General features: G+C 43.6%; 1 protein-coding gene across 7 annotated transcripts in view; it reads left to right on the top strand.

The window, feature by feature from the left end:
- The first annotated feature begins 821 nt into the window (after positions 1-821).
- The window catches only part of CHD7 (chromodomain helicase DNA binding protein 7), a 133,751-nt gene continuing 107,279 nt past the window's right edge, over positions 822-27,293 (top strand). For 4 of the 7 annotated variants that reach the window (XM_074898918.1, XM_074898920.1, XM_074898919.1 and 1 more), the window contains exon 1: positions 2,227-2,677. The gene's annotated coding sequence lies outside the window, so the exon portion shown is untranslated. Of the gene's footprint in view, positions 970-2,226; positions 2,678-3,679; positions 3,785-4,046; positions 4,156-27,293 lie in introns of those variants that run through there. The other 3 variants (XM_074898915.1, XM_074898916.1, XM_074898917.1) reach the window with 3 other exon arrangements.

The raw sequence follows: 27,293 nt of genomic DNA, 5'->3' as shown, positions 1-27,293 counted from the left end.
GCAATCTGATTTCTGCTCAACAAGAAACTGAAACAAGTTCTAGAGGGAGCAGTGAGGCTGCTGGCAGTTGGTCTCAGAATGAGTTTCTCCTGCCCCTAAATCTTGGAGAACTTAAATCTTTGAAAGCGAGGGGAGTTCCAGGCGGGTTTACGCTATGCCAGGGTCCTTGGCTTCCAGATTAGGGGTGCAGTTAAATGATACACGCAGAAAAACAGACTAGTGTTTGGAGGCTGTTTACTTTCTGGTCTGTCAACATACTGCAAGAGAAAACTGAAACTGATTACATTTAGTAACTTGGGAGGATACCTCTGTGTAGGGTTTGGTTTGGTTTTTTTTTTTCACAAAGTAGAGAAATGCGCGTTAAAAATAGAACCATCGTAAACTGAGCAAATTTGGTGAAGGTATACTCAGGGCATGTGCTGCTTCAAAGCTTTTCTTTAAATACTATTTCCACTTGCTATTTTTAACTTTATGGAAGACCACGGTGAAGAACAGGGGACGTATTCTACCACACCATCACATGCTATCAGGTTTTCAACACGTTTTTCAGTTGAAAGCATGGGACAGCGTCACCGCCCCGGCTGCTGGCCCCTCTCTGTGTGACTGCGCGGGCCCAGCCGCATGGGAGGTGGTGACGCCTCTCCAGCCGCAAACCGTCCCTTCTCCCAATAAGGTGCTTTCCCCCTAAACCCAAGAGAGATTGAGTAGGCCAGACGTGAACAACACAATGTGGAAGAGTTTCAGACTTCCTCCGGAGAAGCCTGAAAGATTTCTGTGGCTGTAGTGGCCCTCACAGCCGCAGCACCGACGCGGATGCCTGGATCGAGGGAGCCAACGGCCCAAGAAGCGAGAGGAGCTTTTGACATCTGCCGTGTCCGTGTCTGGCTTGGCAACTGCGTGAGAAGAGAGCAGAGGGGAAAAGCGGTGCGAGATCCCGTGAAGACGCCTTCTCTCTTTCCCACAGAGGAGGTATGAGTGTGGGTCCCGCACAGAGCCCCCAGAAAGGAGGGGTGGGAGGGAGAGGGGGAGGGCAGCCCTACTCAGCAGCACATGACTTTGTTTTTCCTTCTCCGACCTGCTACAAAAGGCGATGGTGGAAAATTGTCTTGTCAAATGACTCGCTGAAAATTCCTGTAATGCCGAGTATCTTTATACTGGGTTTACATTTTAATCTCTTTATACTTTTAAGGCGCTTATTTTAGTTTCCCGAGTGATGCAGGGAAGACCGTTAAGCGTGCTACTACTGGTAATCACTTTTGGGTGGGATTTGTCCAATTTACTTACTGAATGAGTTTGTTTCGGTTTGTCTCACGAATTTGAATGTATAGCTTAGAAACACGACAGCAAACAGGGCTCGGCAGCTGCCCCCGTCCCGCCGGGGCCGGGGCCGGGGCCGGGGGCCCCGGCCCCGGCCCCGGCGGGACGGGGGCGCTGCCGCGGACGGGCAGCGCTTAATGGCCGCTTCCCTTTGAAAACTCGACCCGCTCGGGACAAAGTCCACCCGAAACCGCGGACTCGGGCGATCCTGCCCCCGCCCCGCCCCGCCTCGCCCCGGCGGCCGGCAGGAGAGCGGAGGGCGGGGACGCGCCGGGCGCTGCCCGGGCCGGGGCCGGGGCAGGCCGCGGGGGGCCGGGCAGCCTCCCGGTGCGCCGCTCGGTTTCACTTCGCCGCCTCGTTTGGGAAGTTCGAAGCGCGGCAGTGACACAGCGACACCACCCCACACACACCCACCCGCCACCCCCCCCGCGCTTCACCGGGAGTTTCCCGGGACGGGACGGGACGGGCGCTGACCCCGCGGTGCGGGGCTGCCCCCCACACCTCCCCCCGGGCCCGGCCACCGGCAGACGGGGCGGAGCGCCGGGGGAGCGCACGGAAGACGCCGTTCCCCGCGCCTCGTCCCCCGCCCCGCGGCGGCGCTTCCTCGCCCGGCGGCGGCGGGAGCCCCGGCGGGGCGGTCAGTGACCCCCGCCCGGTGGGTGCTCTGTGTGTGTGTGTGGGGGGGGTGTCTTTTTTTTTTTTTTTTTTTTTTAATCCTCCCCCTTTTTTTTTCCTCCCCTCGCTCCTCGTTGCATAAATTATACCGGGCGGGGCGGTGACGTCGCGGGGGGGCGGGGCGCTCGGCGGCGCTCGCCCCCGGGGAGGGGGCGGTGTCGGGGGCGCGCCTTGTGGCGGCGGAGGGAGGGGGGAGGCGGGAGGCGGGGGCGGGCGGGCGCAGGGGGCGGCAGCCGCGGCAGCCGCCTGGCTGGTGTCGCGCTCGGCTCGGCTCCGGCGGGCGCGCTCGCTCGCTTGGGAACTATCGGATTAAACTTGAATCGAGTGAAATTACACAAAGGAGCGAAGCGGAGCCGGGACCCGGCGGAGACCCCGAAACTACCCGAGACCCGCGCTGACCCTTCCTGCTCCCTCCCCTCCCTTCCACCCCTTCTTCGCCCGCCCGCCCCGGTCAGGGATCCCCCTCCTCCCCTCTTAACCCAGCCCCGGTGCGAGCGAGCAACTCCGTGCGTCTGTGTGTGTGTGTGTGTGTGTGTGCGCGACCCGCACCCCGCCTCGCCACCCCCCCCCCCGGCCGGCGGCACCAACTCCGGAGCGTGTCCCCTCCTCCTCCCCAGCCCCTCGGCGGAGGGCAGCGAGGGAGCGAGCGGGGGACACCGGTCCCCGACGGCCCCGCACCGGCCCGGTGAGTGACCCCGCACCTCGCTGGGCGCGGAGGGCGGGCGGGCGGGGGGGGCGAGGGCCACGGGGCCGGGGACCCGCTGCAGGTCTCCGGCCCCGGCGGAGCGGAGCGGAGGTGCTCGCTGCCGGCGGCGGCCCGGGGGGGGTGGGGTGGGGGTGGGGGGCAGGGGGGGATGCTGCGCCCCGGCGCGGCTCCGGGCGAGGCGGGGCGGGGGGAGCGGGGTGTCTCAGCGGGGCACTTCCCCGGGTGTAAATGGCTTTTTGTTGTGCTGCGGCCGGCCGGCCGCCTGCCTCGCCTCGGGGGAGGGGAGGGCACCGGGGAGCCGGAGCGGCGGCGCCCCTTCCCCTTCCCTTCTCCCCCTCCCCGCCCCCCCGCGCCTCTCCGCAAGTTTGGAGGGTGACTGAAAATCCGGGAAAAGTTGAGCGAAACTGCGCGACGGGGGCGCCGGGGCCCAGCGCCGGCCGGGATGGCCGCGGGAGCGCTTCCCCCGCTGACCACGCTGACGGCTCCCGGCGGCCGCGGCGGCACAACAAGCGCTAACAAAGTGAGGGCGCTTCCCCGCCGCGCACGGCCCGGCCCGGCCCGGCCCGGCACCGCCCCGCCCGCCGCCGCCGCCGCGCTGCCCGCCGGCACATGGGTCGGCGGGGCCGGGGCCGGGCCGCAGCGGGGGCACCCCCAGCGGAGGCCGGGCGGTGGGTGGCGGCGGGCGGCAGGAAGGCGGGCGGGGAGGGAGGAGGAGGAGGAGGAGGGAGGCGGGAGCACGAGGTGCCGCTGCGGCCGCCGGTGCGCGCGGCGGGGGGATCGTCCTGCCCCGGCGGCGGGAGCGGGGGGGGGGGGGCGGGGGGGGGGGGCAGGGGGCGGCCGTGGCTCTCCGGCGACCGGAGAAGAAAGGGGAGAGGGGGAGGAAGGAAGGGGGGGCCGGGAAGGGAGGACGCTCCCTAAGGCAGCCGGAGCGGTGCCGGCGGACGCCGCATAATAGGGGCTTCACCCTGCCGGGCACCTCGCTCCGCCGGGGCGGGCGGGCGGCGCCGCCGCCGCGCACATGGGGTCGGGACCGGGGCGCTCCCCCCCACCCCGCACCCCCCCGCCCCGTTCCGGGCCATTTTGAGGGTGAGCGGAAAAAGGTGGTTTGAGGCCAAGCGGTCAGGGCTGGGGGGGTGGGGAGGGGATGGGCTGGGGGGGCGGCCGTGGCTCCGCGGAGCGGGGAAGGGGGGGTGGGGGGGAGCGGAGCGGGGCCGGCGCTGCGTGCGGGGAGCGGGCAGCGTGTGTGTGTGTGTGTGTGTGTGTGTGTGCGTGTGCGTGCGGTGGCGGGGGGAGGGGGGCAGGGTTGTTAGTGAGTCTCAGGGAGAAGGCGCTGCAGGCAATGAGCAGCCATCATTACGTTGCCTTCATTTATCCCGGTAGCGTTACATCAGGGGACGCGCTCCCACGCCGGGGGAGCCCCTGCGGGCGGGCCCCACGCCGCCGGACGGCCTTCGCGGGTGGGTGTCGGGGGGGCGGGCGGGTGGGCGGTCAGGGCGCCCTGGGAAGGGGGTGGCTGCGGGGCAGGGGCTGGAAATGGAGCCGGTCTCCTCGGCTCGCTCCTGCACCCCGCTCACGCCCGGGTTTAAAGTAGTTGTTTTTTAAACAGACAATGGACAAAAGGAAAGTCGCGGTGCCCGGGAGTTCCCTTCCCACTGCCGGGGCCGCTCGGCGCGCCGCGCAACTCTCCCGCACTTACCCACTTTCTGCCTTTGTTTTCGTTTGGGAAGGGACTTAGCGTGCCTTCCAACTACAGAAAAGGGCGATATTTTTTTTAATTTTTTTTTTTTTACATTTGCCAGCAGCTTTGTTTTTCTCTTCCCTCCACCCCCCCCTCCCCCCCCCGCCCCCCCCCCCCCCCCCCCCCCAGCCACTTGGTTTTTCGTGGATTTTTGGCTCGGGGTATATCAGAATAACCTCGATGCGATAAGTTTGTTTCTGTGTCGATGTGCGTCTCGATTTTACTTTCATGAAAGCAGATTGCGAGCTGTGTTTATCCTAGAAGATGGCTTTCGGGAGAATGTGTTTGCCTTTTTTTTTTTTTTTTCTTCTTTCTTTCTTTTTCTTTTCTCGTGGTATTTGGGACTAGCGGAGATACAGACAAGCAAGTTGAACAAAAAATGTTTCTGTTCATTTCCTCACAGATCATCCATTCTAACGACGGCAAAAAAAATCTTAATGACTATGACCTTAGCAGCATGGGTAGCTGATTTATCCCAATTATAAATCCCGTTAGTTTGCGGTAATGTGTGAGTATCAATATATAATTCACATTAAAAAGCATGATCGGTAATATTTTTTTTTTTTATAAAAGTTGAAATCCATCGTTTTCCAGTGAGAGTGCTGCATCTGTCGCTTGGAGTGTTTTTGTCTCGCTGTTGCACAACAGAGGCTCTCTAGTCTTTAACCTAAAATGGCAGCTTTAATTTGACTGGGGCCCATTCATTGACAATGATAATAAAAAGGCTGAAAGCTAAATGTAGCTGGATGCTTGGGGCACGTTTGCAGAACTCTCTCCTTTCCATTGCTAGGCACTGCTAAGAGAGGAACTTCGAAGCTCTCTAGTTTCTATCCTGAAAGTTTCCAACACTTTTTTTTTTTTTTCCCCATTTAAAAAAAAAAAAAAAAAAGAAAAGAAAATCACGTTGCTCTGCATAAAACACGTTCTAGACGGCAGGGTTGCTGACAAACTTAACGGTGAGGAGATAGTGAGAGCTTCTTCCGAGAGGTCTGTATAACAGCACCGGAAAAATTCTAGTAATGCCTTTTAAAATAAGATACAGTCCCGGGGAAAATTAACCATTTGTTTCTGAGGTTTGTAACAGGTGATTAGAACAATTACATTCTGTACATTTTCGATCTCCAGCTACTAGAAGTGGGAATGTTGCTTGTTTCTTCTTGTTTGGTGGTGTAAATGTGCTCAGGGTTTTGCAGAGATCCTTTTGATAGTGTGCTGTTTTCCTCTAGGATAAAACCACAACCGTTTGGAAAAAGTAATTATTTTTTGTGTGAGACATCATTTGAAGTTTGAAACAGTTCTACAAAACAGAATTTCCCCTACTATAGCACTGGAGAATGCCACAGATTCACACATCACCTGTCCTGCATTTCTGTTAGCCTAAACTGCGTATTTCCAGTCTCTTTTGAGCTTTTTTTTTGAAATAAGAAATACATAAAGATCATTATGAAAGCTGTAGAAGAGCGTTAAATGCTTGTGATTGCAAGTTTTAACTGAATTAGTGATTCACTGATACTAATTGGATAATCGTATTTGACCAAAGATCTTACTAAATATTTAACAATGTAATGATATTTCTGTTATTACTTGTAAATCCCAGTTAGGTTATTTAAACAGTGGAAAAAGACTTGCTCAGATTTGAAACCCAGAACTGTTTTATTGCCTCTACAGTAATTAAGGAAAGTTTTGATCATAGGTAAAGATCACGCAGTCCATTTAGGAAAATAACAATTTTGAAGGATGTAGTGTTGTCAAAATACCAGTCAGAATGAGGTATAGCAGAATACTCTCTGTTGCAATCAAAACTGTACAGTGGTGGGAGGTTTGAATTTTAACCATTTTCTTTTGAATTTGGTTAGTGTAGAAGCCTGAAGTTAGGTCAGAGCAGCCCTGTAAAGACTTCCCATCCATGTAGAGGGATCGGTTAACCAGAGTGTAGCTTTTTTTTCATGCGAGTTATTTGCTGTTTCGCACTGAAAAGCTTTTGATGAACATCCACGGGTATTTTCCATTAATGCTCAAATATTAGGACTTTATAAGATGTAAAATTAGTTATTTGCGTTATTTTATTAAAGGCGAAACAAGCTGGTGGTGGAGCTGAAAAAAAGGTGTACTGAAGAAGGTGATGAGCTGCTCGGTGCGGGCTTGGCGTGGGTGGCTTCTCGGTGTCAGTGGGCCCATCCTGCCCTGGCTCTGTGCAGGATGGTGGCCTAGGCCCTTTGCTGGAGGAGGATCTGCAGTGTCGGAATACAACACTGCTTTAAAACTAGCAAAAGCAACCCAGACGTGATTTTTCTGTAAAGGTGTGGAAGGCCTGAGTAATAGGAACTTTGCAGGTTTTCAAAGAGCTGCTGAAATCTCACAGTGAGACTCTGTGGTTTGCCATATCCATGGCACCCTATAGCAGCTGGCGGTTTGTTTTTTTGTTTTGTTTTTAGCGTAGGGTGTGATACGTTAAGGGTTGTTAAGGTGGGAGGAGGAGGAAAAAAGTAACCAGAAAGAAAGGATGGAAATAAACACATGCGTTGTCTTGAATCCTGTGCCTTAACTCTATCCTTTATTTCCCATTCATCTAATTTTTACATTAATTTTCAGAGGGAAAGCTTTTAGAATCTGCTGGTTGGTATTTGCTCTCACGAATACAGCGCTGTTCAAATAAATCTGTGTGGCTAGCAAGGATACGGGCAACTGTGTGACAAGTGGTGTGTGTCTGAACACCCTCCTTCCCCCGGTTCCCTTAAATTCTGACTTCCAAACCCTTTTGTATTTGTCTGCTATGAACAGATCACTAACTGCTCGGATTTATGAGCTGGTTAACCGATGTCCGTAAGTAACACGGGTGATACTTTCATGTTCCCTGTATACATGAGAAAACTGCAAATTTTAGTAAATAATTAAACCCTCCTTTTTACAAATGAGTCTTTTGTGTGTAGGTGAGGCTTTAGATTTCACTTTTCCAACAGAGAAGTTACTGTATTAATTTACTGCATCTCTTTAGCTTCATCATTAAGACAGACATTAACTTCATCGTTTCTCATCATTTGTATTTCTGTGAGTAGCTTGTTTGCACAAATGTGAACCACAGTATATTAATGGAAGAAAGTTGCAAATATTGTCTATCTTTTGGCAGTGATAAAATGGCAAAGGGAAGCTCCAAGTATAATTTATTTTTAGAACTCTTTCAGAGGAAGGAGTGAGGTGCAGTATGCAGAAACATCTCATGTTTTTATTAGGATTCTGACAAGATACTGAAACCCGATGGAAGAGTTTTCTTTCTTTCTTGATTTCTTTCTGCCTGCAGAACCTAACTGTAACTTTCAGTGGTTCTCATCTTACCCGAGATCAGCGGTCATGGAAATACCACATCGTAGTTACGCACTAAAATTCTTCCTTGGAAAATGAGGTTGGAAGGCATGATAAAACAAAAAGGAGGCTGTGACCTAAAGGACACATTCCAAGCGCCTGAATATGACAACAAAGCTCTTAAGGATATTCTTAAGTATACAAAAGCTGATTAGCTCTTAGCTTCCAACATTGTGACTTTTCAAAGATGTAAACATGCACCTAGAAGAAGCCAAGTCAAAACCAAGGATCTTCGTGCTGTTGGGTTCTCTTGTTTCATGAATGCTGCTCAGTAGCCGTTTCTAAACATCCTGATTATTTTGCTGCTGTGACGCTAAATGCATTCTTTAGAAAAAAGAAAGACACTACTTAATTGAAGCATTTTCATTTAAAAGTTGAAACTCAGTTAAAAGAGTGCTAATTATCAAATAAGCTACTGCTGTATTGTAACGTGTGACTTTGAAAGCTTATTGACATGTAGGAACTGACCAGAAGCCCTCGCTGGCGTGATGTAGGGCTCACTTTGCTTTGTAGTGACCTATATAGCTATTTTGGGTGTGGTTTTGCTTGGCTTTCATGGGAGCTGCGTCCAACCTTCCCCTGACATAGACAATTGCTGTGATGAGAGGGCCTTGAGGGGAATGGTGGGGAATAAATAACTTGGAGAATCAATTGTCTGGAAAAAGTCATTGCAGCCAAAATGTCTGCCTTCTTCCTAATGGTTCTGAGAGGAAAATTAAATTTCACATATACGGACCTGATCCTAGAGGTTATTCTGTTCAGGCTTCATTTAAATATGGACTGGTGATCATAGCAAGCGGCGCAGCAACTTACCTGCTTGGGAGTAGCTGGTGAGTGGAGAATCCACTGCTGGATAGTTTTGGGAGCACTTTAACTGTCCTTGAGATGCTTTTTAAGCTATTCAGTTGAGCTTTCGGTTTACTGTGAGAACTTCAACAGGTAGCTGGCTTTAATAGTTTTTCATAGTGATTTTTTGGAAAGAAATTGGCCTACCCACAGTTTATTTTGATTTCTGTGTACAAAGTAAGCATCACTTCTTAAAGCATTTTATGGAGGTGTATGTAAGATGTACAAATTATCATTCCTTTTATGCAGCAAAACCAGTCCTGCTCTGAAATCTAAACCCTTTCTTTCTTTTTGTTTCTCTTTCCTGCCCCCTCCCCACCCCCTGCCCCAGCTTTCCCATGGATTTTACTTCCTCTTCAGATTGTGCCTTTCCTATTGGGTTTTTAATCTCCTTTCCAATTTATATTGCTCTGTGTTTGCTTAGCGGAGTTGCGTTTTCTTGCCAGCCTTAGATAATTAGGATGTGTTGCGAAATAAACATGCATTTCAACTCTTAGTAATACCGCTTTCCACCCAAAGCGTGGAGGATGCCTTTGTTGGTGTGGGAAGAGCTGGTTGGCTGCACCAAAGCCTGATGAAGTCTCATGTTAGACCCTGGGCGTTGCCTGTCAAGGGGGCGGTTGGCAGCGGAGAGCCAGAGCAGGAGGCTGCTTGGGTGCTGCAGCCTGCCGGCAGCTTTCCAGACGTTCTTCGGGACCGTTTGAACAGGAAAGGCCTCTTGTCATTTCAAGTTTTGTTTTCATGAAAATGACATTCCCCCTTCATTTAGTAGTTAAGAAATACAGCTGTAGTAGTTTTTCTTTCTCTGTGCACGGAGAAGTTGAGTGAGGAGAGTCTAGTCCCGTCACACTTAGTGTGATATGGGGATAGCTGTTGTGGGATAACCCTTGCCAAACAGAATTTTGGGGTATGAGGATGACACACCCTGTGGGGGATTTTGATGTTTTTGAAAGGAGTAGGGAAGGTTTGAAGAACATGAACTATGTGACCAGTGGTAAAGCAGATCAGAAACTGGAGCAAGTCCAAGGAAGACTTTAATAAAGGCACTTTTGTCCTGGACCTTAAAATAGGAAGCCTGTGGATTTATTCACAGGGTAAACAGGATTTGTTAAATGGGTAGTCTTTAGGTGCAAAGGAATACTGGTTGTTCTTTGAAAGAGAATTCAGGGGAAAACTAACTAAAACTGAACTGAAAGCTGGAATTTTAGAAGCTTAGAGATCAGCGATAGGACAAAATGAGGAGGAAAAAGTCTTCATCACAGAAAGTATTGGGGTAGTGCTATTCCAGGAGAAATGTGAAATGAGCTCTTATGAGAGAGAAATGGAAAAATTCTGTTAAAGTCTTCGTTATTAACAACTTGGGTGAGCTAGTAAGTGGGAATTCCGAGTTGACAGTAACTTACTATAATACTTCTTGATTCAGAGAGGATTCATAGGTATAGCTGTTGAGATTGAAATCCAGAGCTGAAATGTTATTTGGTAAAACATCCTACAGGAAAGTGCACATCGGTCTGGGCTGTAGAGAATAGTGGTTTAGTATTTCTTTGCGTTGAAATTAAGACAGCTGAAAAGGAGATACAACTGACTTTTTCTTTAATCCTCCTTCTATCAAGCATTAAAAACAGGAAGGTAATGATGAGGCTAACAGATGTTCAAAAATCACTCTGATAGGGCTGAAGTAAAATTGCACGTAGGTGAGAGACTGGTAAATTTCAAGGATGCATCTTAATTAGTCGTTTAAGGTATAACGTTTCCAAAATCTTAACCTATTCCTGGGTTGGAGAGCATATCTGAAGTCCAGAAATCTGGCATCCCAGGTAACTTGCTGCTCTTAGTTCTGTATTTGAATATGCACTGTTTGTTCATGTGGGATCAGAAATACCTAAACAACTGTAACCGAGGTTATTAGCTTGAAATAAGATCTAAAAATGTGATATCTTTTTTTCTCTCAACTGTGTGGCATGTATCTGGGCAAGTCCTGTGATTTTTTTTTTTGAGAATGTGCTCAGGCTTGTGCTGCTGCTGGACTGGAGTGGCTGCTTTGGTGGCTTATGGCAAGGCAAAAAAGCAGGCAGGTCATCATCTCTGGTTCTTGGTTTGAGAGGTACATGGACTATGTTGCTAGATCCTGGGAGTGTCTTGCAGACTTCACAGGGGGGTGTGGTCATGTCAGGATGACTTAAACGAAAGCACTGTGTCATTGTAGCCATTGCTTACGTGAGTTGAGAGATTCCTTTAAACTCTGATGAGGGGAGTCTTGCTAAGAGTATAATTCTTGCCTCAAGTTGTTTTAACCATGAAGAATTAAACTGAGAGTTTATAGTGAGCAATTTAATATCTCTCTTGATTTAGGAAGGAATCATTCAGAAAGTGAGTTAAATAGGGGTTTCTGGACTGCCTCAGGAGCTAAGTCTGGGAGAGACCTGCTAAGTAATTCAGTTTATTTATCAGTACCGTTACAAGGTGTCTGCTGTGCTTTGCATTCACTTGGCTCTGTGAATGGGATACAGCCTTGTTCATCCTTAGCTTAATCATTGTTCTTTCATTGGTGGGGAAGTGAATAAGCAGGCTTCAGCTTCACTTCCCTCCCCCCCCCCCCCCCCCCCCTTTTTTTTTTTTCTCTTGAACTCTGCAAAGGTACATTGTCATTTTGGTTTCTTTTTGCTACAGAAGTGAAGGAAGGCACTTATGTGCTTCTTTAATTCTATTGTAACCTTAACAGAGGTGACTGAAAAAATTGCATCAGTTCCACCTGCATTTCTCCTTTACTATAGTTCTGCAGCAATCCTCAGCCCATGCCACCTTTTCTCACAGAAGTGAGTCTTAGCAAACGTACTTTTGTATTTTAAACCCGTTTTGAACTTTGTGGCAGCCGTGCAGAGGGAAGGGGTTGGTTTTGTAGAAATGGCATGACTGCTGGAAGAATTGGCTTGTTAAAGGCAGCACTGGAACAGAGACATGCTTTCCAACTTGGGTCCGATAATTGTTGTAGTAGGTAGTCTTAAAAGTCAAGCAAGTTAGATGTTGCACTGAAGAAAAGAAAAAAAAAAAAAGAAGGGGAGGTGTTTTTGTGTTGCTTTTCACTTACCATGGTTAGATTTAGAGAAAAGCTATGGTTAAGGTGACTCAGTCCTTGCATGGCTAGTTCTCAAGGAAATAAGCTAACGACTCACACCTCTGCTCACCCCTGTCCAAACCAAGGATTCCTTAATTTTGGGGGGTTAAAAAACAAAACCTTGGCTACAGAAGAGATGGCAGGTGAGAGGAATTGCTTTCATTGCTTTTCTCATAAGAAATTTCCCTAACGCAGTTATTTAAAAGGTGAATCTCCTTGATATATTTCTCTCCTTCCACCACCAGTCCCCTTTCCCTGCCCTCTCCCCCAAAAGAAAGGAGACCAGAACGCCTGCCTTTCTGCCTGCCTCTCTCCATGAAGGATGGTCAACCTTTGGCTTGTCAGCGGTTCACGTGTGATTGATTCCCCTGCTGAGATTGTCGCATGACTGGTGGCACAACTGGACTGTGCAGTATGGGGATGGTTGGGCAATGTGAATTTTTGCTGCGGGAGGAACTGAACTAGTAGGGGCTCTTGGAGGTGGATATTACAGAGCCAGCTGGGATGCAGGCTGCATGCCCAATCTTAACCCCCGGCGGGGCTTCTAGGATCTGCTGCTGTCTTCCTTTGTGGCTCTGTCACTATGGCACTCAGGGATTTGTGGTGTGCTCTGTGGCTGCCCAACATTAAGATTTTTGGTAGGCAGCTGGTAGAGTCAGGAAGGCTGAGAAACCCTTGTCTAATTTGATAAGGTGTAATGATGGTGGTGTTTTGGGGCAGGGTGCTCTTTCTCTCCAGTGCTTACTGAAATTAGTTGTTTCTGTTTTGAGGTGCCTCCAGGCACTTTGAATAGCAAGATAAGGACTCCAGCAGCTGAGCTGTCCCGTTTTCTGCTGTCATCGATTCAATTTGGCTGTGGGAGTGATATATTTTATATGTGTTCACTTCTTGCTTCTCAAGTGAAATGGCACATCCACAGTAGGCAGTCCATCACAGAACGAGGCAGATTGATCCATGGAGGGAAATCACTGGGCAGAAAACAGGGGGACTGGGCATCTACTAGAGCACGTTGTCACTTGCCTGTAGTACAGCACCTCGCAATGCATTGACTCGACTACCTCCCTCCAGATTCTTTCTCTTAGGTATGTCAGCCTTCCCCTGATAGGTTTACTTGGATACTGGAGCAAAGTTCTTGCTATTTTTTCCTTATCAGAAATACTTGTCGCTTTTCTCCATCATAACGCTTATTGAGATTGGTGGTGAATTTCCCAGGGCTTTTAAAAAAGAAAAAAAAAAAAAAGCTGGAATGAAATCTGCCAAGCATTCTTTACCTTCCTCTTCTAATTGAGTTATTCGTATCTTGCTATTATCTTTGTAAGAACTTTTTTTTTTTCCCCCCCAACTGGAGTATTATACTTAAATCTGTATAAGAATACATATTACTATATTTTTTTGTACAGTAATTTTTTTGTAGCTCCGAAGATAGCTGAAAGCTATTGGATGTCTTCTTGTAGTCCATCTAATCGCTTATAAGTCAGGGTATGGTTTGAGAAATACAGTGAGCTAATTCAACCGGACATTGTTCTGAAAGGAGAAGTTTCCTCTCTGCCTTTGTCCCCCTGCACCCTTCCTCCCAACCGCATGGCTCTGCTACTTTGTTATAGCAGCAGTGCTTGTCAGGTCCTTCTGTGAACCACTTTAGTTCACTAAAATGGCAGAAAAATAACTCGGTAAAATGGAGAGCATTTTGCTGTTGTAATGAATCAAACTGGCTCATAAAAGGATCTGATGAACACCAGAGCTGGTACTAAGGACAAGGGGGGCCGGTGGCTTGGAGAGCAGCAAGCCCTTTTCATCTTTTCATTTTGGTGGCAGTGAGCAAGTGGATTGGCTCAGTTGCCTGGGAACCTTCATGGGAGAAACAGAAATAGAGTAATCATCTGTGAAGCAAAGGACACCAGAAGAAAAATGTGCTGGCCTGAGTTCAAACTGATATTAAAATTTGTTTATTCCAATGATGGTATGGATTGCATGCTCTAAACAGTTTGTTAGTATTAATAATCCAATGCCCAGAAATCAGTTTTCCTCTTGAGATAGGAGAACAAAAGCCTTACAGATTTACTAATGTATAAATGGCTTGTCTGATATTTCAAAGGTAAAGTATTTAATCATTAAAACAATTTATTCACAAGAAAGTAACATTGCTCAGGGAGGGTGTGGTGTGTGATTTTTTTTTTTTTTTTTTGGCAAGATTGAAGTTCTCTGTTAGGTTCATCAACCTTCTGAGTCAATTTATATGTCTCAAATTTTACTAAATCAGTGTTTAATCCTGTGGTTTCAGTTGTTCAGAGTTTCATCTCAAGTATCTACATAATTCCTGTTAGTTTGAGATAGTGTGAGCTCTTTGTCATAGTAGATACCCAAGACTGTTAACTTCAGATCATAGTCTAAAGCTTTCTCGTAGCGAAATGGACACACTCTTATTTGTTTAAAATTGGTGAAAAAATTACATTACAAGTAAAATAACATGCTGCTTAGTTACCCCTGTAATACTATACTGTTGCTGTTCTCCAGAGAGAGAAATGAGCAGTTTATACTGTGTAGCTCAGCAGAGGAATGAACACCTTAGAAAAAAATCAGGATTCTGACTGTAGCTCCTGCTCAAGCCACCTGCCAGCTTGAGGTGACTCTTTTAGCATAGTGGGAACGTGACATGAGAAACTGCTTGCTTTCTGAAGAGCCCTGGCTGTTTCATAAATTTATTTGTGTAAACTGCCTGCAGTGTGACAGAAACGGGCTTCTTAGCAGGTGGAAGAGTGAAATTTCATTCTTTCCCCCCTGGTTTTCTCAAGATTTGGGCAATTGTATGTAATGGAAGGTAAATACTTCCTATAGATATACCTGTCCCCTCCACTGATGTTGTGCATCATCTAGATTCCTCTCTGCAGGTTTTACATCTAAAAAACTTCCTTTCAGGAGCTACAGGGAATAGCGGGAAGTGCAGGAGAGGGAACTTAAAAATTCTGTCTCAAGGTACTGAGGATATTGTAAGCTGCTTTTGGTGAAAACTGTGAGGAGTGGTGGCCCTGACTAGCGTTGTGTGTGTTCAGAGTGAATATTGTAGTTACTAAAAGCAGCCTGTTTACATTAGGAGTTGTATGTGCTAGCTCTAATGGGCTTTAGGAAGCCCAGAGCACAGCTGTAAAACATCTGTCTCTGGGACCAGATCTTGTCTATCTGATGAATTTTTGTCCTATATTTCATGTTCGGATTCAAGAAAGAAATGAAACTTTTTTTTTTTTTTCAATAGGAAGGTTCTTAGGCATCCTGCTTGAAGACTGGTTTACACTTGAAAGACTATCATGCCGTTGTCTTGAATGCAGAATTTAAAATACTCAGTATTAACTCTACTTCCTCTTTAATCCGATCATCTTGCTTGCTATATGACCTTATAACACCTTAATTTAAAGGCTGCTTATTCCACTGGATTAAATTTGGAGGTGTCTGGAGTGGTGGGCATTGCTACAGGAAGGGTTTAAGAGGAACTGAGAAACTGTTGCCTAAAAAAACCCCGGGAGTTGGGGGGGATAGGAGCAGTGGGGGTATTTTCCCACTTGCTGATGCTGACTGTTGCTGATATATGGCCTGTGCAGTAGCACAAGGCTTGCTGAAAGATCAGGAGGAGTTTCGAGCACATAATTCTGCTGTACCATAAGAAGTACATTCATTTCCAGTGAGTGAATTTGGTGCTCTTTATCTCAGTTGTACTTGGAAGTGATAGAAGGCAAAATATCTTTAGTCCGTGCATCTCTGAGTGTTTGGATGGTTTTCCTTCTTTTCAAGGCTAGTGGCTTAGGCAGATGGTCAGAAGCCAGGAACCTGAGTGCTACTCCAAACCGGTATACCAGGTTCCTAGTGATGTATTTTGAGGTTTGCTGTATTGGGATTTGTAATAGTTGCTGTTTACCTAGCAGTTCTCATCAGATGATCTTGGTTCTTTACCAAGTGTAAATTTTGCCTTGCTACTGCTCTCACGGAGTAGACAAATACTGTCTTTAAAAGCGGAGTTGGTCTGATACTTAGCACTTGAAAAAAAATCTGTTTTAAGTGTTCAGAGTCTGTGTCTGAATAGCCTGCTATTTTTCAGAATTTATGTCTTCTTCCTTTAAATATTTTTCTCAGGAGTAAATTCTAAACAGTTATATTTTATGTATTGAGCTTAGGGACTGTAAGCTTCCCCTTTGTCCTACACAGTTTCCTGAGTAAGACCAGCCAAATAGTCTGTGATTATTATACATTGAGCCTAGTTTTAGGAGTAGAAAAAGTTCAAATAGTATACTTTCTACTCTGTGCTGTGTTATTAGCCATTTTGACTCATGTTTTCTGTGAGGTTTTTCTTCTGTCTCAAGTCAAGTATTTAACTTGACTAAACTAAACTACAACTGAACAATCTCTTTGAAGAGCTGTGGTTCCAAGCAAGGATATGTAATTTGTTGGGTGTGATCTGGGTGTTCTGGTGAGTTTTACTGTACCTGTGAAAACTGATCGTTATGGGTCCTTGAAAATAAACCATTGGCTTCTGCTGCTTTGTGTCTGATGGAGGTTTAGCAGAAAGCTTGTTCTGCACGGGGCATATGCTGCTGGCTCCAAGCTTGGGCCGTGCTCAGCATAGAGTGGCAGCAGCACCTTTCCTGTGCTGGAAGAAGCTGGAGTAGGCTGGAAAGGTGTAAAGACGCAGAGTTCCTCCACTGCTTACAAGAGCAATCACTGTGTCTTCTGTATTTGTGGAGGGAAAAATTAGTACCCCTAATTTAGGAGATGGGCATGGTCCCCACCTCACAGATAATAGAGAGGGATTGTTTTCAGCAGCTAAGATGTTGCACAATGACTTGAGGATTGGAGCCGAGGATTGAATTCAGTCTTCCAGTAATTCCTTTAAGTGCTTAACCTAAATATGTTGTAGTTATTTTAAGTACCTTTTTATAACAGTAGTAAAGCTTCAGGCCAGTGCTTTGAGCTGATACTATCTCTTAGAACTGTTAAATCAGGAAAAGTATGAATATTTTCTTTTTTTTTTCACCACTTAGTGTTGCTTTTAATTCTTTCTACTTCAAACATGAAAAAATGTTTTTAATACAATTTCAATGTACAACACAACTTTGTTTTGAGGTATTCCCAAAGTGAACTTAAAAACCATTGCAGGTACTGAGTAACTGCATCTAGAGAAGTGCTGCTTGTGCTGCAATATTTAGTATTGTCAGTGTTTTTGTTACTACCTTTATCCACCTTTTTTTTACTCTCTCAAGGGATTAATACAAGATCATAAACTCTCATTGAATTTTTTGTTGTTGGAATGGGGTAATCTTTTATACGGGAATGGTAGTATTTCAGTATAGCGTGATACTCGCTGTTTTGAGTGGCCTAGTCTCATTCATGCTGTGGTCCTCTCAAATGTAATCTTGCTTGCATTCTTGAAGTACTGATAACATGGACTGAAATAGTTTCTTCGTGAAAGGAAGGTGAAATGATGTACTGGAAATTGTGTATTATCGAAGTAGCATATTTGTCAAGAGCTATTAAAACCACGTTAGAACTACAATCTTGCTTTTTTAGTACCAGAGAATAGGTTTGCCAGTTGAGACCAGAGGTCTGTCTCATCCAGAATCCTATTTCACAGTGACTACAGTGGAGGCTATCCAGAAACACAGTAAGCCCCTTTAGCCTCCACAACTCGGCAGCTCAGAACTAGCTTGGAAGAAGTAATAGGTAATACTTAATGAATTTTTCTTGCATGAATTCATCTAGTCTTTTCTCAGTCTGTGTAAACTCTTGGCTTCCATTGGGACTGTGGCAATGAGTTCTGCAGCTTAAGTACACATTGTATGAAGAACTGCTTCCTTTTATTTGTTTTATTTTGAACCTACCACCTGCTAGTTTTGTTTGATGTTCTCTAGTTTCCTTGTTAAAAGAAAAAGGGAACAATAGTTCACTACTTACCTGCTTCATGCTGCTCTTGATTTCATAGACTCTCTTACTCTCTTGCTGGTCCGTAGTTCATGACAATCTAAAAGTGTGACCGCCTTTCAAAACTGATGCACCATCAGCATGAAAGCAGTGTTTGACACCAAGTTGTTACGTGGTATAGTGGATAGATAGGGTACTTCATCGTTCAGCTTTTCAGAACTCTTGGATGAATACCATCTTGCTTTGGTAACTTGCTACTGTTTGCTTTAGCTTGAGCAAAACTACCTCTAAGGCTTTATGTGACAAGAAGGATGAAAGCCCGCCCCCGTAGCTTCTTCAACGATAGTAGAGGCAAAAAACTTTCATTTTTGTGGGTTGTTTTTTATTTATTTATTTATTTCCAATCTCGGTTATATGTTGTTCCAGTGGATTCTCTAGGAGGCTTCATGTACCTGGCATTTGTGAAAGGGCCTTTTATTACTTTAGCCCTTTCTGAACGTGCCTTTTGTTTGCAATTTTACTTGCTAGTTCTTGTTTTGTGATTTATTTTCCTCTTTATGAAAAGTTCTTACTGATAGCCTCCCCAGCTTGTGGTTTAACTGTGCTGAATTTTTTTTTTGTTGGGTCTCTGCATTTTCAGTATAGTGTTTTTTTGTCTGTTGTCTGCAAACGTTTTGTCTGACGGTCTCATTTTGTTTCTCTTTCTGAGCTTCCTCATTTTCATGCATTTTTCTCTTGGAAAGTAAGCACTCCAGTAATGCGTTTTTGTTGCTGTTGCTTTTTTAGGAATGCTAAGCTTAAATATATTTAATGGATTTCATTAGCAGTAGCCATGAGTCATGGTATAGTCAAGTCAAATATGACATGGACAAATCTGAATGTCCTATAATTTGTTGGATGTTGTAATAGTCCACAATCTAGTTAAAATGCAGCAGTGTTGCCCCGTGTGCTTCACCATAACTTTGGAGAAGTTTTTTGATAAATATGGTTTATAGGCTTTTATAGCCTGTTTTCTTCTCTCCAGCAAACCAGTCACCTTACCAAGTTGTACAAGTGCCACGGAAATGTATTTTGAATGTCACTGATTTATTTAAGAGTGAGACAAAGTATGTGACTGTGTCCTTCAGTTACAATTCCACATCAATTGTAAATTGATGCATTTGTTCAAATATACAGTCTAAAACAGTATCACAATCAAGCTGTAGTTATGGGAACCATAACTTTGACTTTTCTTTTTCTTGGCTTCCTATGTGAAAAACTGTACTGTGCTATATTATTTAATTGTTTAGTACTGCAGTCTCTCTGTTTTATCATAGTATGTGACATGCTACAGTACCACTCTGTATAAAAACCTTTGGTGCTTGAAGCAGTGTTGGAACAGTAAGGGGTTTATTCATGTCTTCATGTATAGATACATAAGTACCATATTTAGAAAAACGTCTGCACAAATAATAACCACTTCGTACTGAGTCTTTTTTGATAATTATGATGCTTTGCTTAGCTGAGAAGTACTGACAAAGTAGTAAGTCTGTAAATCTAAAGTCATAAGCTTTTACTGTTACTTCTGTGTTTCATTTGATAACTTCTGTTAGAGAAGAGGCTATCCTGAAAGTTACATAGACTTTCAGAGTAGTCTGTAATATGCACTCACGCAGTATTTCAGCATAAGCAACTGAATTTTGGGGACTTCTGCTCTTCAGTAATGAAAAACATGTTTGCTGTATAAAGATAGTGAAATATTTGAGACCCCATAGTCATGGAAGTAGGCAAACTGATTTTATAAAGAAGGAGCAGTTGCATTTCCAAAATAGATGCTCTGAAAGGTGGCAATTGTGAGTTTGTAACACTTAGAAATAAACAGAATTTTAAGAGATGTTACAAAATCCTTTTGTTTTTTCCTACCAAGAATCCAGGTGTCATGAAAGGCTTGTGTCCATGCCAATTGTTGAGGAGTCATGGTTGTGCTTTGATAAGTTAATTTTTAAACTTTTTAATGAGACCTACTTCAGTTTCTAGATAGCATGCCATATGTGCAAGATAAGCTCATCAATTGCTTGTTTTTTTTCTTTAAGTTAAATTGCAATCATTGTGCTTACAGGTAAATTTGTTGAGGGCAATGGGAAAAGAAACTGTACAGAAGTATAGGTTTTTGGTTTAAGAACGAACTTAAAGGCATTTTAGGATGGGGTCGTTTCTTTGTTCAGGTAATACTAGCAAAGCACCTAGAAGAAAGTGGAGGTGTGGTTTTCTGTCTGCAAAGTAAAGGTTGGTAACAAAATTAGAAGTAACAAGGGTTGAAACTAATCCAGCCTAGACACAATCAAAAGCAGTGTGTTGTGCAACGCTAAAATTCCCTTAGGTCGTGTTTAATGAGGGGTGCTGTAGCCATTTTTTCTCTCTTCCTGAACTACTGCATTTTGAACTTCTCCTAAGTAACTTTCATGAAGAATAGAGGGGGAATCTGGAATTCATTTGTTTAAAAGCTGCATAGTTGTTGTATATAGTACAATGTATCTCTGCTCTTGGAAGATCACAAGCTATTAGTCATTTAGTGCCCAGGTTTAAATGGAATAGGGGCTTTTGTAGGCTGATTTATTAGAATACATTGCTTATAGGCTTGTTTAAAAGTGTCACTAGCAAATTTGATACGAAAAAAATGGCGTGAAGACAGTTGGAGAAGATTTCGTCATGGTCTATGAATAGCTGATAAACAAAACGAGGTGCTGTAATGCTCTCGTTTCCTCCCTTAACCTCCTTGTCCCCCATCCCCCCACGCATATGGGATTTTGAAAGTGGCATTGGGAGGGGGAAGTAGGTCTTAATCTATTAGTATGAACAAAGCTATGGGTTATAGGTATCTGCTCCTGTTTCTGTGATCCTTGTCAAAGGCATATGTCACTTTTGTTCCCCCCATCCCCCAGCAATAAGGCAGTATCTTTTTTAAGATTTTTAAGATACCACTCCATCAAGTACATTTTTGACAAAGACCTCGAAGTAGCTGGGTATTGCACCATAAATGACAATTGCTCATTAAATTGTAACTTTGAATTTCTGAAAATCGAGACAACTGTATATTAGGCTTCTTTATTTTAAACTGTTAGAAGCTCAGCGTTTCAAGTCTGGAATACACAAAAGATATCAAGCTAAAAGGCAGGGCAGCCTTTCTGCAGGCCAAATAAGTCCTTCAGATAAGTTTACTGTTGATGATTTAATGATCTTGTTAGCATTATCTTATTTTTAATTGAAAAGGTATATGCGTTAATGAGTGGTATGAAATGAAATCACATGCTTTGTGTTCCACATCCCTGTTTTAGAGGATATGTGGAGCAGTTATGCATTAGCAGAATAGAGTCCTAACATAGGATTTGTTGTAGGATAAAATCAAAACCAACTCTTTCGACAGTACATTGTCAGTTTCCCTTGCTTTTTCAAAGGCTGGTGTACATATTTGTTCCTTCTGGTTTACCTTGAAGTTTATCAGGGCAGTAGGGCTGATCCAGAGTTAACTATGACAGCAAGCTCTTGTAAACTTTATGTGGAAAGTACTTAAAAATGTTCATGAAGATGCACTATCCTGATATGGTTCTGATGCCTCCTTTTCCCCTGTATGATTATTGATTTGAATCAGACAGTTGTATGTGTTGAGCATGAGTTGATTTACATTTGCCCATCGCTCAGACTCATTTTCTTATTAATGAGATAGATAAGGGTAAGTAGAAGGAAATAAATTACTTGTTTCTGTTTAAACAGAGTTTTTGCATGGTTAAGAAAGATGCTTTTTCTTTCCTCTCCCTCTTTTACCCTTCTATGTCAACAAAAGAAAGAGTCAAGCTACCAGCTATGTGTTTTTAGCTGGGGGAATAGAAGAATAATCCAGTTAATGTATTGGGTATAAAAGAAGAATACTTACCTGAATATTCATGTAGAGACTACTGTAATACAGAGAAGATGTAAATTTGGAATAACTTCTGAAAAGCATGCAACTTAAGGGAAAAAAAGCGCAACAAACCAATATGGCAAATTTTTGGGGTTTTGAGTGAGCAAGCAAGTTGGGGCCTTAAGGTGAAGGGTCTGGGTAGTTTCAGAATCTGGGGATGTCATTTAAGACAGTAGTGTTAGTCACCTGTCTTGGAAGGAAAAATACAACTTCTGTGTTTAAATGGATGCAAATTTAGAATTGGTAACACTGTTGACACTGATGTTGCAAACACTTTGCCTTTTTATAGACAGAAACCCCATTCATCATCTCTAGCCTTTCCCAAAACTTGAGAGATCTGAATTCTGTTAGCATATTCTGTGTTTTGATAAGCCTGACTGTATCTAGCAATTCCAGTTATGGACCATCATTTACCCTATGTGATTACAAAGCTGTTGTGCATTAACTAATGGAATCCATAATGTGTTTAAATACATGCACAACTGGCATTTTCTGTGTTAACTCCATGCCTTATATTGGGTTACCTTATGTCTTGTAATTTCTTATTAAAATCTTTGTGAAGTTAGTAACTTAGATCTTCTGTGTAGTTAACAGCACCCAGAAAAGTGATCTGTGAAGGAAAGATCATTGGGTTTTTTGGAGATGAGCAAAATTTAAAGTCATATCTTTTGTGCATCTTAGTCCAAGGCAAGGTTTTTCGATAACATGAAATGTCATTCACTGGAATTAAACTGATTTCATACTGAGGCTTCTGTTTTAAGATACAGGTATTTTCAACAGTGGAAGGTTAAAAATGATATCTTGAAATATGTTCCTGTTATCTTGAAATATGTCTTGAGTCAGCAGCTAAAGTCAAGTTCTGGGTTTGAAACCTGATAGATCCCAGCCTCTGGTATTCCTTCAAATAAAACTGTCTTTTGCTCAGAGATTGAACATTTGGAGTTAGTCATAGATGTGAGCTTTGTGAAGTCGCGAAAATGAGGCTTGGGTTACAGAGCCAGAAATCACTCTTTTAGAAGTTTAATTTGTTCGTTCAAGAGATTTGGCATAGTCAAGGGTAGAAACCTGTTCTCCAGAGTGGCATTCACTTTACTTGTATCCATGCATATATTTCATTTTTTGTTGGCTAGCTAACTGACCGCAGCAAAGTAATTATGTGAGGTAAAGCAGAAAAATTACAAAAGAAAAACTGTCCTCTTGTACTAATATTTGTATATTAATTACAGGTTATTCTTCATTTATGACCCTGAAAATCCGCATTTCCTACTAGAGAACTAATAAGTCTTTAGCAGATAAAATCTCTTTCTCTGGTCTGTAATAGATAGAGCCTATAATGTGGATATTTGCTGCAAGCTTTAGTATCAGATTTTTGCCAGTATATAAATTTTCATTTTCTTCTTATACTATTTGTTGAGTATAATTACGTTTCAGTTTATAATCACTACATAATTGCACTTGATAGGGTGACTGGATCCACTGTATGTAACTTCAGGTAAAAGATCACCTGTATAATGATGCTGAATGATAAAGTTGCTGTTACTTTCATTCGGCATTAGTATTGCAATTCTGTGATATCACAGTTGGTATCCCTTTAAAAACACTTCTAATTTGCTGGAGAAGCATCCTGTCTGATAGCTCTTGTACTCAATGAGTTCTTGGATGTTTCTGAAAGATTTATAGTGAAGTCCAAAACATTTCAAGGCCAAGTATAGCAGTCTTGTCAGATACAGCTTTACAGCCTAGTGACTCATAATGAGAGTAGAATGTAATTAGAAATTGTCCATGTCTTTACTGAGTACTGATGAAAACTGTGGCTCAAAGGTTAATTCAAATAATAATTAATATTGGTTTCTGTCAGAACAGGGTGGTAATGAAATCTTTGTCGTACGATGATTCTGATTTCTATGAAGTGGGTGCGTAAGAAATAGAAGCTACAGTTTACCTTTTCTGATTATATTCCGTTATCTTACAATCAGCATGATAGCTTGATAAAGCATAATTTGAGGGCAATTTAAACGTACTCAGAAATATTACAACCTACAGTGAAAATCATCTAACACGTTGCGTCTGTTTAAGGAGATATATTCATAGCTAGATTGCTGAAGTAGATGGGTCTACTACATATGATCCTTAAGGACTCTGTAAGAATTTTTTTTTTTTGTTAATAACTGAGCAATACCATGTGTTTGTGGAAAGTATTCTTAATAAGATTTGCTAGCATGAGAAATGTGGGATGTTACATTGATGTTTGTTTAAATTGGACTAGTTTCAACGAAAGCGATAGACCAGGTTTTGCTGGCAACCAAAACAAATTCTGTTCAGTTTCTTTTCCTGAGTTGAAATTTTCTATTGGAGAAAAATGAATGCTGTTAGCTTTTGGTTAAGCTAACACCATAATTTTTCAGTTGCAAGTAGTCAGTGAGCTACTAGATCTGTGAGAGGCGTTTCATGAATACGTTGCTGTCTTCTGATTTTTCTGTATCTATTCTGATCCTGTTCTTAAAATCTGCCTACTGAAAAGCTTATCCAGAAAGTTATAGCTATAACTTGGTTTTATGGGTCCAAATAGTTCTGCATAACATGCCTTTCTCAAACTTCTCCTTTCTATTCAATCTGCTTGTCTTAAATGTTACTGGACTGCCTCCTACAATTTTAAACTTGCTGTAATTTTTAAGGCTGTTTCCTCTGTTGCCAAAAAGGAAATTCAATGCCTCTGAATTAGATCTGACAAAGATCAGGTATTTTCATTCTTATGCTTGCAAAAGTGATCACAAGACTTATTTTTTTCATTCATCTGGATAATGCTTCCCATACAAACTGCTTCAGTTCTTGGGAAGCAAAGAGAGTCTACAGTCAAGGTTGGACCTCTCAGGAGCCTGGGCACCCAAGGGGAAATGATTTCCATGGCAGGGGTGGGAGCTGTGAAGGAGGGTGGTGTGTGTCGGAGGGGTGTTGTAAAACTGTTGAGAGATAAGAAGCATTATGCTGATTTCTCAGAATTATTCCTCTCTGTTCTTCTCTATACATTTTCTCAAAAGCCTGGATGAGACAGTGTTGTGTTGACATTTCCACTAGATTGTGGGGGGAGACCAAATTTTAGCAGTAGTACTGGAGGAAAACTCATTGTACAAGTTAAGCTAGATGCTTAAATTTTCTCTCCCTTATTTTATTGTAAGCAAAGGAATACTGGCTTGGGAACTGAGCTGCTCTTAAGACTCTTGCAGAAATGTCTGCAGCTACAGGGTTTGAAAACTGTAATGAACAGACTTGATCAGGAAATAGAGATTTTTATCTAAAATTAAATCTGCATACAAATTTTCAAAAGCTAACAAAAAAATCTAAAGGATAGCTGAAATCTGTTTTAGTGAGTTAAAGTTTCATGTTTATGCTTAATCATTTAGTTCTTTAAGAGATTCCATTGCCTGTGGAGTTGGTCCAGCATGTGTTGAAGTGGTAGTGGAAAAAAAAATCTTTTAAAATCTGAAATACTGTGAATTTAGTGAAATGTAGACTCCTAATACAGAAAGGCTTCACTTGTAGCAAGACCTAAATGTGCCAAAATTTGTGCTAGTACTCAAAGGTGTCAGAGTACAAATGTGAATAGATAGAAATTTCAAGGGAGGTGCTTTGTTGAATATCCTAAAAACATTTTGTTTCTGTATATTCCTGCAAACAGCAAATTGAACCACACATTAGGTTGTTCTCCCAATCCCCTTCTGTGGTGGGTCTACAAATTGATATGGAGGTATCAGTTAAGACTACTCTTGTTTAACTAGACGCACACGCACTGGTGTAAATATGCCATCTCCAAGTAGCAATGAGACTACATGGTGTGGAGAGGGGAAGAGGAAAGGAGGATGGTCATTTCAGTTCATCTTTTTAATAGTCTTAAGTGGCCAAGTTGCTGGGGTTAGGTCTGCTTGAAACGTGCTGTAGACTGCCCTGTAGCTTGCTGTCTCCAACCACTTGAAATTCTTTGGGAAGGGAATCTTCCAGAGGATTGTATCTGTGCTGTGGAATAAACAGTTGTCGTGTGAAACTGATGTGAGCCTTAGTTTTACTCTGCCTCCACTAAAATACACTTTTACGCTAGTTTGTGCAGGATCAGCACAGAGGAGTACAAAGAGGGAGCTTTTCAGTACAAAGGCTGCCTGTTTGGCCTGCCCAAACCACCGTGAATGTGTTTAAAGGGGACTTTTATTACCATGGAAACTCTCAGACAGGAAGGAATTTGTCCTGCCATATCTAGAAAATAGTCTGTAATGGTCAGCTCTTGGAACAAAAGTGTTTCAACTAGTGGGATATATTTAAAAATTCTTGTGGCAAATAAGTTTTTTAAAAAAGAGTATGTAAACCCCAATCTTATTCTAATGGACTTTCAGTATGGGGATTTGGGGAAGATTGCAGACAAGTACAGTGTGAGCAGGGGAAGTGTTAGGAGAAATCCATGAAAGTTTTACTTCTCTGTGTCCAGAAGTCTTCCTAGGTGTTGAATGGATGTAGACAAAATATTCTCCATTAAGTAGCATGTTTATCCATCACAGCCGTTCATTGAGGGACTGTGCGTGTTCTTGGCTTGAACTGCTGGAGGCAGTCCTCCGAGCACCATGGATTAATTGCTTTTGGAATGTCTTAACTAAAACCTGTTCTTTGACTCTCTTGACAAATATCCTTAGTGTTCACAAATGGCCTTTATTTTCCTAAATCACACTGAGATGTAACATTTCTTGTCTAATATGAATTCTAACGCCAGATCCGAGAATATTTGCACATCCTTCACTGGAGTTGTACATTGGTATGAAAGAACTCCCAAGTCAGCAATCTTCCCTTTCAGCCAGCAGGAGTAGCTAACAGTAACTGCAAGATTTTCCATGCTTTGTGTAGTGTTCGGTGTCAATTTAATTGTGTGTTTGATCACTTAGATGCAAAATATCGTTTCACATATTTGATAAAATTACAATTTTTTTTTCCGCTGGAAGTCATACCAGCAGAGACTGGTTTATCATTTTCTTTGATACAGCAAATGCCTGGCTTGTTTTAATGGTGTGCTTTTCAGGTTAAGTTGTTGAACCACCTGGCTGTGGCCTGAAGGCAGTTTGAATGAGTGGTATAGTAATAAGCCGATCCAATGGGTTGTGCTGCTTGAAATCAGCTGTACCACTCTTGCTTCTTCCCTTGTGCTGTCACTGCTGTTCAGCTGCCCCTGTGGTGATGATCTTCTGATGGCAACTAATGGTTAGATCAGCTTACCTCTTAGCGGCAGACTGCACCCGAACATTTTCTTGAGACGTTTCAGATAAGCAATAGAATGAAAGCATCTTATTTGTGCTAAGGAACAGGAATAACTAAGGAGGAAAAATTGTCATGAAAACTTTACACTACCCTGTCAATTTTGCACTTGCTCATAGCTGCTGAAAATCAGTGTTCAAAGTCTAATTCTCCATGGCAGGCCAGGTAAAGAACAGTTACATATGTATGTATATATAATGGAGTATTTCTGTGTGCCTTTTACAAGCATTGAATGACCTTGTTTGTGTTATCTGGGTTAACACTAATCTGCTGCTCTCATATGAGGACTTCCATCTTACACGTTGATCAGTTTAGTTTCTCGTCTCCTGACTTGGGGACCCAGAAGTATTGCAGAAGGTAGTTTCAACCAGGATTAAGAGAAAGAAACAAACAACAAAAAAAAACC

Source organism: Athene noctua, chromosome 2, assembly GCF_965140245.1.
Source record: "Athene noctua chromosome 2, bAthNoc1.hap1.1, whole genome shotgun sequence".
In the NCBI taxonomy this organism is placed as follows: Eukaryota; Metazoa; Chordata; class Aves; order Strigiformes; family Strigidae; genus Athene; species Athene noctua.
The sequence above is the reverse complement of the archived record's forward strand: the minus strand, read 5'-3'. Positions and strand labels throughout refer to the sequence as shown.